Here is an 8,416-nt window from a genome sequence, read left to right as displayed (position 1 = left end):
CATATTTTAGCTACGATGAATAATGTGGCAGTGAACATGGATAGTACTGGGTGTTCATTGGAAGGATTGATGTTGAAGCTGAAACTCCAATACTTTGGCCACCTCATGCGAAGAGTTGACCCATTGGAAAAGACCCTGATGCTGGGAGGGATTGGGGGCAGGAGGAGAAGGGGACAACAGAGAATGAGATGGCTGGATGGCATCACTGACTTGATGGACATGGGTTTGGGTGGACTCCGGGAGTTGATGATGGACAGGGAGGCCTGGCGTGCTGCAATTCATGGGGTCGCAAAGAGTCGGACACAACTGAGCGACTAAACTGAACTGAACTGAACATGGATATACAAATATGTCTTGGAGACCCTGCTTTCAACTCTTTAGGGTACTTACGCAACGTGAAATTGCTGGATCATATGGTAAATCCTTTTTTAATTTTATGAGAAACTGTTATGCTATTTTCCACAGTAGCTGTACCGTCTTACATTCCTACTGGTGGTACACAAGTGTTCCATTTTCTTCACAACCTGAAAACATTTGGGTTTTTGTTTGTTTGTTTCTGTTTGTGTTAATTATAGCCATTCTAATGGCTAGTATCTCATTGTGGTTTAATTTGTATTTCCCTAATGATTGGTGATATTGACCTTTTTTTTTTTTCATGTGCTTATTGACCATTTGTGTATCTTTCTTGGAGAAATGTCTGTTCAAGGCCTTTGCTCATTTTTTAATCAGGTGTTTTTTGTGGTTGTCGAGTTTCAGGAATTCTCTGTATATTCTAGACATTTATCCCTTATCAGATATGTGATTTGCAAATCTTTTCCCCATTCTTTGAGTGGCCTTTTCATTCTACTGATAGTGTCCTTTGATGCACAGACTTTTTTCCCCTCTGTGGTTTTCCAGGCAAGAATACTGGGTACAAAGAGAGGATGCAGGTAGCTTCAATAAAATGAAGGGAGGTGAACTTCACAAAGAATTAGCCCGGGGTCCAGGGCAATAGCATTTGGTTGTTATCATATGTACCTTTCTAGCAACATACCCAGCTTCTCAGCTTCCTTTTCTGGCCTCTACCAAAGCTTCACTGATGCCCAGGAGCCTTTGAGAGGCATGGTGAACCTCAGCTTCCATCTGGGACGCAACAGTGAGGTCTAGAAGCCTGGTGTTCAGGTGATGCCAGTTTTATTCTTAAACACAGCTGTAACCCCTGCCCACTTTTCTCTTCTCTGGCTCCTTGCTGACCTCTTCCAGCACCCCTGTTCTTCATGCCCTGCTCCCACAGTGGGGGTAACCTAGATGTGTCCCACAAGGGGATGGGACATGTGACTTGAGGAAGTTCTGAAGCCACGGGCCCGCAGGAGCTGTCTCGGCAGGCTTGGCTCCCTTCATTCAGAGAGGAGGACACCACGCTTCATACTGCTCTCTCAGGCCCGTTCCTCCCCCAGGTAACGATGAAGAATCAGTTGGGAAAGGGAAAAGCCAGAACTCCCAAACTCAGACGCATCCTTCCAACTTAAAAAACAAGGTACTTGATGGGAATTCCCTGGCAGTCCAGTGGTTAGGACTCTGCACTTTTACTGCCAAGGGCATGGGTTCAATCCCTGATCGGGGAATTCAGATCCTGCAAGCCACATGGCTGAGGGGGCAAAAATGTTGCAAGGTTGTTAATGTACTTGGGGCCTCACCCAGGCATCCTTCCTACCACTACATCCAGCTTGAGCTCCTCCAGGGACCATGTTTCTGAATCAGTTCATTATAACAACTGACTCTTTTTAAAGCAGAGGTTCTCTATGAGATGGCCCTTGCATTTCAGTAGCCAACTGCTCCCTTTTAGGAGGATAAGAAGCTTAATACAAAGAAGCAGCCTCATTTCACCTCCTTGGGCAAAGATGGGGGAGGCAGGTGGACAGTGATGGAAGAGAGAAGGTAATATTTCAGGTACATTTTTTTTTTTCTGCCATAGCCAAACAAACGAAAAACAACCTTGTGAGTTTTTTTTCTCCCCCCTCAGCCACATGGCTTGCAGGATCTTAGTTCCCTGACCAGGGATTGAACCCATACCCTCAGCAGTTAAAGCACAGGGTCCTAACCTTTGGCCCACCAGGGAACTCCCTGTAGGGACCGTTCTTTACCACATTATGGTTAGTAGGTTCAGGCCTCCTTTAGACAGTTGCCTGGGAGTAAAAAACACCCTTTGTTTTGGAGGGTTATGCAAACACTATTACAAGTGATTTATTGGCCTATGTTTAACCTTTATTTAATTGATCCAATTTACTCTACTAATTGATGCTCAATTCTAGCAAAAGCTCTGTTTCAAGGTTTATAGCCTGAAAATGTGATTAAGATGTGTAAAAACACAGTAGGAAGATTCTCAACACAGTTCAGGTGGTAAGGGGCTTCAACTATATGAATGGCATCCACACAGAAAAAAAATCAGATTTCTTTGTGGTGGGAACCCCATAGAGGCAGAACTGAGATTAGTGGGATAGAAACTACGGGAAGAACTTGATGCAAGGAAGAAACTTTTGACAAATTATAATTATTTTAAAATAAAAGTAAAAATGAAATTCCCCAGGAGATAGGGAGCATATGAGCACTGGAGTACTAAATGAAGGGGCAGAGGGGTCACCTGTCAGGATGCTGGAAGGAGTTTGAGTTGATGTCCAAGAAGGTCCAACTTAGGAATAGGATTCTGTGATGAATCTTGGGGCTAGAAGGTTTATACACAGAGTTACCCTCCCTCGAGGGCCAGGGAAGTGCTTTTCAGATAGGACTAAGGAGAAAGAAAACATTATCTTAAAAAGTAGTTAACAAAATAGAGCATGGGTGTGAACTTATTTACAAAATGGAGATGGTGTTATGTATGTCAGCCATAGAGTTGCTGTAAATACTAATATAGGAATGTGCTTGGAACAGAGCCTTAGATCAATAAGTGTTCACGCTTATTAATAGATTATTTACAATGTGAAAAAGCTAGCTGGTCAATTTCTTTCTGAGGACACAGCCGTTAGATGGCTACTGAAATGAGTAGGAATCTATAAAAACTGACTGTAGCAGACAGCTCACGGTAGAGTAGGAAGAGGTAGGTTTTGGCTTTAGAAACTAAAACTTGGTTAATATGCCCACTTCTCCAATCACAGGAGACAGCAACATTATCTGTAATGCCATATTCAAATACAGAATACAGTAACTTTTTGCTACCCAGCATACAGTTTACAGTGTACATTTACCTCTTTTGTTTATAAATGGGGACTTATGGCATAAGTATTTATACGTATGGCTTCCCTGTGGCTCATTGATAAAGAATATGCCTGCTAATGCAGGAGACGCAGGTTCGATCCGTGGGTAGAGAGGATCCCTTGGAGAAGGAAAGAGCAACCCACTCTAGTGTTCTTGCCTGGGAAACCCCATGGACAGAGCCTGGAGTTGGACACGACTTAGTGACTAAACCACCACCGTCATAATTACTCTAAATCCTTGAAGATAGGAAGTAGTGAAAACATTCTCTAATAAATCAGTCACTTATAAAATTGGTCCTTGTTAAACACATCACGTCTCAGTTAATACTACAATCCCTACCTCTTCTGTGACAGGGCCTTAAAAGTTCAAGTAAAGTGAAAGATGGTTAAGATTTATAATTTTGTCAGAAAATGTATGCTGAGAAAAATAACATTTGAATCCTTTTCTAAGGATTAGTACACATTTGCAGTGATAACCTAGGCTTGTCACACCTAGGAAAATATATTTTAATGTCACTTAATTTCATTTTTCAACATGAAGTTCCAGTCAAACTTTTCTCCCCACTGATTACAAAACCGTGATTCTTTGTTTAAGTGAATTCATATTAAATGTTCCTGCCTGGTAGTAATTATCCTCAGATGTTGGAAGAGAAACAGAGGGTGTGTGAGCAAGCCCTAGTGACCTTTCTCGACTGTTGCCTAATTTTTTAGCTAAGTAGCAATGCAAGACAAACAGACCCACAGTCCTTTCTTTAAAGCCTTGTGAAATGGAAGGAGAATAATATTTCCTCTTACTAGAGAAGGCTCTAGAAAGTTACCCGTGTTCTTTCACCAGACTTTTGCTGTTAGAGTTTGTACGTTGAATAGAAGCTACACTCAGATCAGATACTTCAAGACACTTCAGAGTTCAAACCTTTTGATTGCCATTTGAATGGCTTCTTAGAATTTCAGAGCTAGAAAACCATGTTAGAAAATAGTCCCGGGGGTGGGGGGTGGGGCGTCCAAACTTGCGTTGCTTTGGTCAAACACATTTGGAGGCAATCCCCTCATTTAATACGTGAAAAAACTGAAGAGAAAGTGGATAAGGGTTTTTCCCTAGACAACACTGGAGATTAGTGGCTTGATTGGAGCCAGGACCCAAGCCTCCCAACACAAAAGTTGTGTTTTTCAACCCTGGCTACACACTGGAATCACCTGAGGAAATTAAAAAACTGATGCTCCCTGATCCTACTGAGGTCTGGTCCCACCCTCCAGAAATGCTGACTTAATTGGCCCTGGGCATTATGAAAAGCTCCCTAGGTGATTCTAAGACGCAAATAAGATTGAGACTCACCGACCTTTCCTAATTTTCGCTCTCACAAAAGGACTTGTATCACTTTCCACTATAGTCCTTCTTCCTATCTTTCCACTTTTTCCTTGCAATTAACCCTATTCTTTCTCTGGTGTTGCCACAACCCAATGATTATTAAAGCCCAATGCCTGACAGAGTAAGGATGGGGGTGAACTCCAGTGGGCAGAAGAGGCTGGGAGGGTGGGGACAGGGTGAGGGTATCAGAAAGTTTACAAAACTACAGAGCAGTGGGCACCTAGTCTGCCCAGCCTTCTTATACTGAACAGATGGTGAATGTCAAAGCCGAATGTACCAGGGAACCAATGCCATACACTCAAATTTAAGTTTAAATATTCTCCATATGCTTGGGTTTTGAATTCTTTCCTGGAGCAGCAGGCAGCAGAAGCTAACCACCCTGAGTCCTAGCAGACAGCAAATGTCTCTTGGAGCTGAAAACTGCCGACTGCTGTGGTGACGGGATTCGAAGCCAGGCCCTGGACCAATCCATTTCACCACCTGCTTGCTCTTCCCTCAGTTGTCAGAGGGTCTCTTCATTGCATTTAGTTGGGTGTGTAAAAATGAGTCTTGGACCCTATCCTAGAAGGACAGTGGTGAAAAAGTAAATTAGAAATTGATCTTTCCTTTCTTTTTTTTTTTTTGGCCAAACCCTGCCACTGGTAAAATCTTAGTTCCCAGATCAGGGGTTGAACCTGGGCCCTTGGCAGTGAAAGCGTGGAGTCCTAACTACTGGATCACTGGGGAACTCCCTAATCTTTCCTTTTGAGAAAACCCTATCCCAGAAGGCCCTGTGCCCTTGTGCTGGGCTTGTGTTCACAACCATTATAAAGATGAAGGGACGCTCCACCCCATCTCCGGTCACAGAATCACAGCTAGGCTGGAGGATTCCCATGATGCTCTGTGACCTGGTGGATTTTGTCAGAGGCTAGAGAATTGCTCTGTGTTCTTGCCATTCCCATAAACAACCAACCTGACAAATACCGGATCCTGCTGGTTATGTGCACACCAGATCTGGCTGCACAGAAGGTAGCTTCCATTTTTCTGAAGGATATGAGGTCCTAGTGATGAATACACCACTCCTTTCTTGCAAAGGCTTTCACTCTAGTGTTTCACACGATTCTGCTTTCCTTCCCAAACCATGGGAACCCAAGAGTTCACTTTAATGATGTCCAATTTTTTTTTTAGGTTTATCCAATCATTTCTGGGGCTTCCCAGGTAACTCAGTGGGTAGAAAATCTGCCTGCAATGCAGAAGACCCAGGAGACTTGGGTTCAATCCCTGGGTGGTGGAAGATACCCTGGAGGAGGCCATGGCTAACCACTCCAGTATTCTTTGCCTAGAAAATCTCATGAACAAAGGAGCCTGGTGGGCTACGGTCCATAGGATCATAGAGTCAGACATGACTGAAGGGACTCAGCACACATGTACGTGATCATTTCTGGAACACACATTCCACCGTTTCTTGAAGGGAAGGAAAACAGTAGAAGGTAATTTATACTTTTGGACATAAGAACTGGAGCAACTCTCCCCTTGTTATCATGTATTAATTTGGGGGCATATTCCAGGACCATAATACAAAACATTTTGAAACTACTACCAATTAAAGTTTTGAATTAAGTATAAACTAGTTTGAGGCCAGGTTGTTCCACCCTTCGTCTTAGGGGACTGGGGGATCCATTTCTAAAACATTATTGACAGGCTTCTTATGTGATTAATTTTGGGCAGTGGACACAGGAAATTAGGTTCCCACCCTCCATGAGCTCACAGTCTAATGAAGAACAGACATACTTAAACTATAGATGACTGCCGTGTGTCGTATGTCCTATAGGAAAGAGATGCACGATAAGTGACTTCCTTAGATTCTCTGTCGAATCAGTGGTGTCACCAAAATCGAGGAAGCAACCCCCCGATCTAATATATCCTGACACATCTTTGGAAAATGATGTCCACATTACTTTGGAGTCCAGGTTCTGTCTGCTAGGGACCTGTTGTAGGTGAGTGTAGCAAGAAATCAAGATGAGAGGATGCTGACTGCAGCTGGAAAGATGTCAAAGGGAAGAAGTCTATGACTGTAGTGAGGCAACAGCAAGGAAGATGGCCCCTGAAATGTGGAGTTACACATGGAATATGTCATGTAAGGCTGGATTGTGAAGGTCCTTATGCATTTGATACAGGAAAGTTTTAGGGGGTTTTGTTTTGCTTTTACCTTTTTTTCACCCTAGGTGAGGAAATTTGAATTAAAAACTCAGTTTCTAAATACTTCATCATTAATCCATATCAGGTTCTCTTATTTTACTTTTTAACCTCCAAACCCTAATTATATTCCTTTTGCCCCTATAGTACCTACTCTCATGTTTAACTTATCTTTAGATGTGCATGCATACCTTTTTCAAAAGGCTTATTACTATCATGTGAATATATCTTTATAGAAGTGATAATGTGCTATAAATCCTGTTCTGTTTCCTGTTTTCCTCCCAACACTAGGTTTCTAAGTCCCATCAGTGTTGCTATGTACATCTGGTTGACATTTCTTAACTGCTGTTGACTTTTTAACAGTGCACATCTTCCATATTTTACTAATAATACCTTTTCTCTAATGATAAGCACCTGGGCTGCCTCCACTATTCAGCTACTCCCAAGAAATCTCATGATGAACATCCTTATGGACCTGTGGGGGAATTTCTTGGGAGTATATAGTCAAAATTTTTTTCACAAGTCATAGGGCATGTGCATGCTTAATCGCAACAGCTGTCAGACTGCTTTTCTGAGTGACGGTACCAATTGACACTCCCTCCAGCAGTGCACTAGTGTTCCATCTTCTACATTCTTCAGCTGCACCATCATCGCCCTTCTGATATTGGTCTTCTTTGGCATTCTGAGACAGAAGTTTAGAACGGATGCAGTAGGTCACAGAGAGCTCTCTAAAGCTCTTCACCTACGAGTACCACAAGAAAGGGGATGCTTTAGGAGAACTGTGCGGGGATGAATGATCTGACTTGCAAAACCAAAAGATGCAATATAAATTCTCCAGAAAGTTTAGGAGGTATTTAGCATTACAAATGCAAAACATTTCCTCTATATACTTGTTTCTATGTATAAATATCCCATTCGATATTTGTTCCCAACTCCATGATTGGTTAGTTTGTGCTGATCTGGACTGAAACATGATTTGACTTGGTCATCACGGCCAGTCTTCACCACGGCCGGTTGTGGAAGACAGAGAGGGAAGGTGGGGCTGCAAGACCAGAGTATCTTGCTGAGCAGAAGCCTCGCCTCACTTGATGAGCTGCGTCTGCCTCCTAATCTTCAGCTGTCATCCTCCTCGTGTGAGAGAGTTAGATGGAATATTAAAGTGACACTCAGTGATAACAAGGAACATCTGTAGAGTACTTGCTACTCAAAGTGTGGGCCTCAGACCAACAGCTTAGGTATCACCTGGGATGTTGCTTGCTAGAAATTCAGAAGCTTCGTGCCCACCCAAGACCTACTGAAACAGAATCTGACTTTAGCGAGATTGCCAAGGGATTCTATGCACATTAGAGTTTGAGAAGCGCTGCTTCAGTCTTTGCCAAACATTTTCACATAGTCTGTCATATTTAAACTCTTCCCAAACCCTGATTTTCTTGGGTATCAGTTATTATGTAATTCCCACAGTACAGGTGAGGAAACTGAGGCTGGGCAGCCCAGGAATAGCCAGAAGAGCCAGTGTAGCCAGATTTTCAGACTCGGCAACTGCCTCTCAAGGTCATACTTTATTTAACCCCCTTCTCCCCAAGCCCCATGTTTCCTCATTCCAACAGGAAAACACCCAGGAAGAGCTCATTTCAGAGCCAAACAC

The sequence above is a fragment of the Giraffa tippelskirchi genome, chromosome 6 (assembly GCF_054371585.1).
Source record: "Giraffa tippelskirchi isolate mGirTip1 chromosome 6, T2T-mGirTip1v1.2.pri, whole genome shotgun sequence".
In the NCBI taxonomy this organism is placed as follows: Eukaryota; Metazoa; Chordata; class Mammalia; order Artiodactyla; family Giraffidae; genus Giraffa; species Giraffa tippelskirchi.
Note: the sequence above shows the minus strand (reverse complement) of the source record.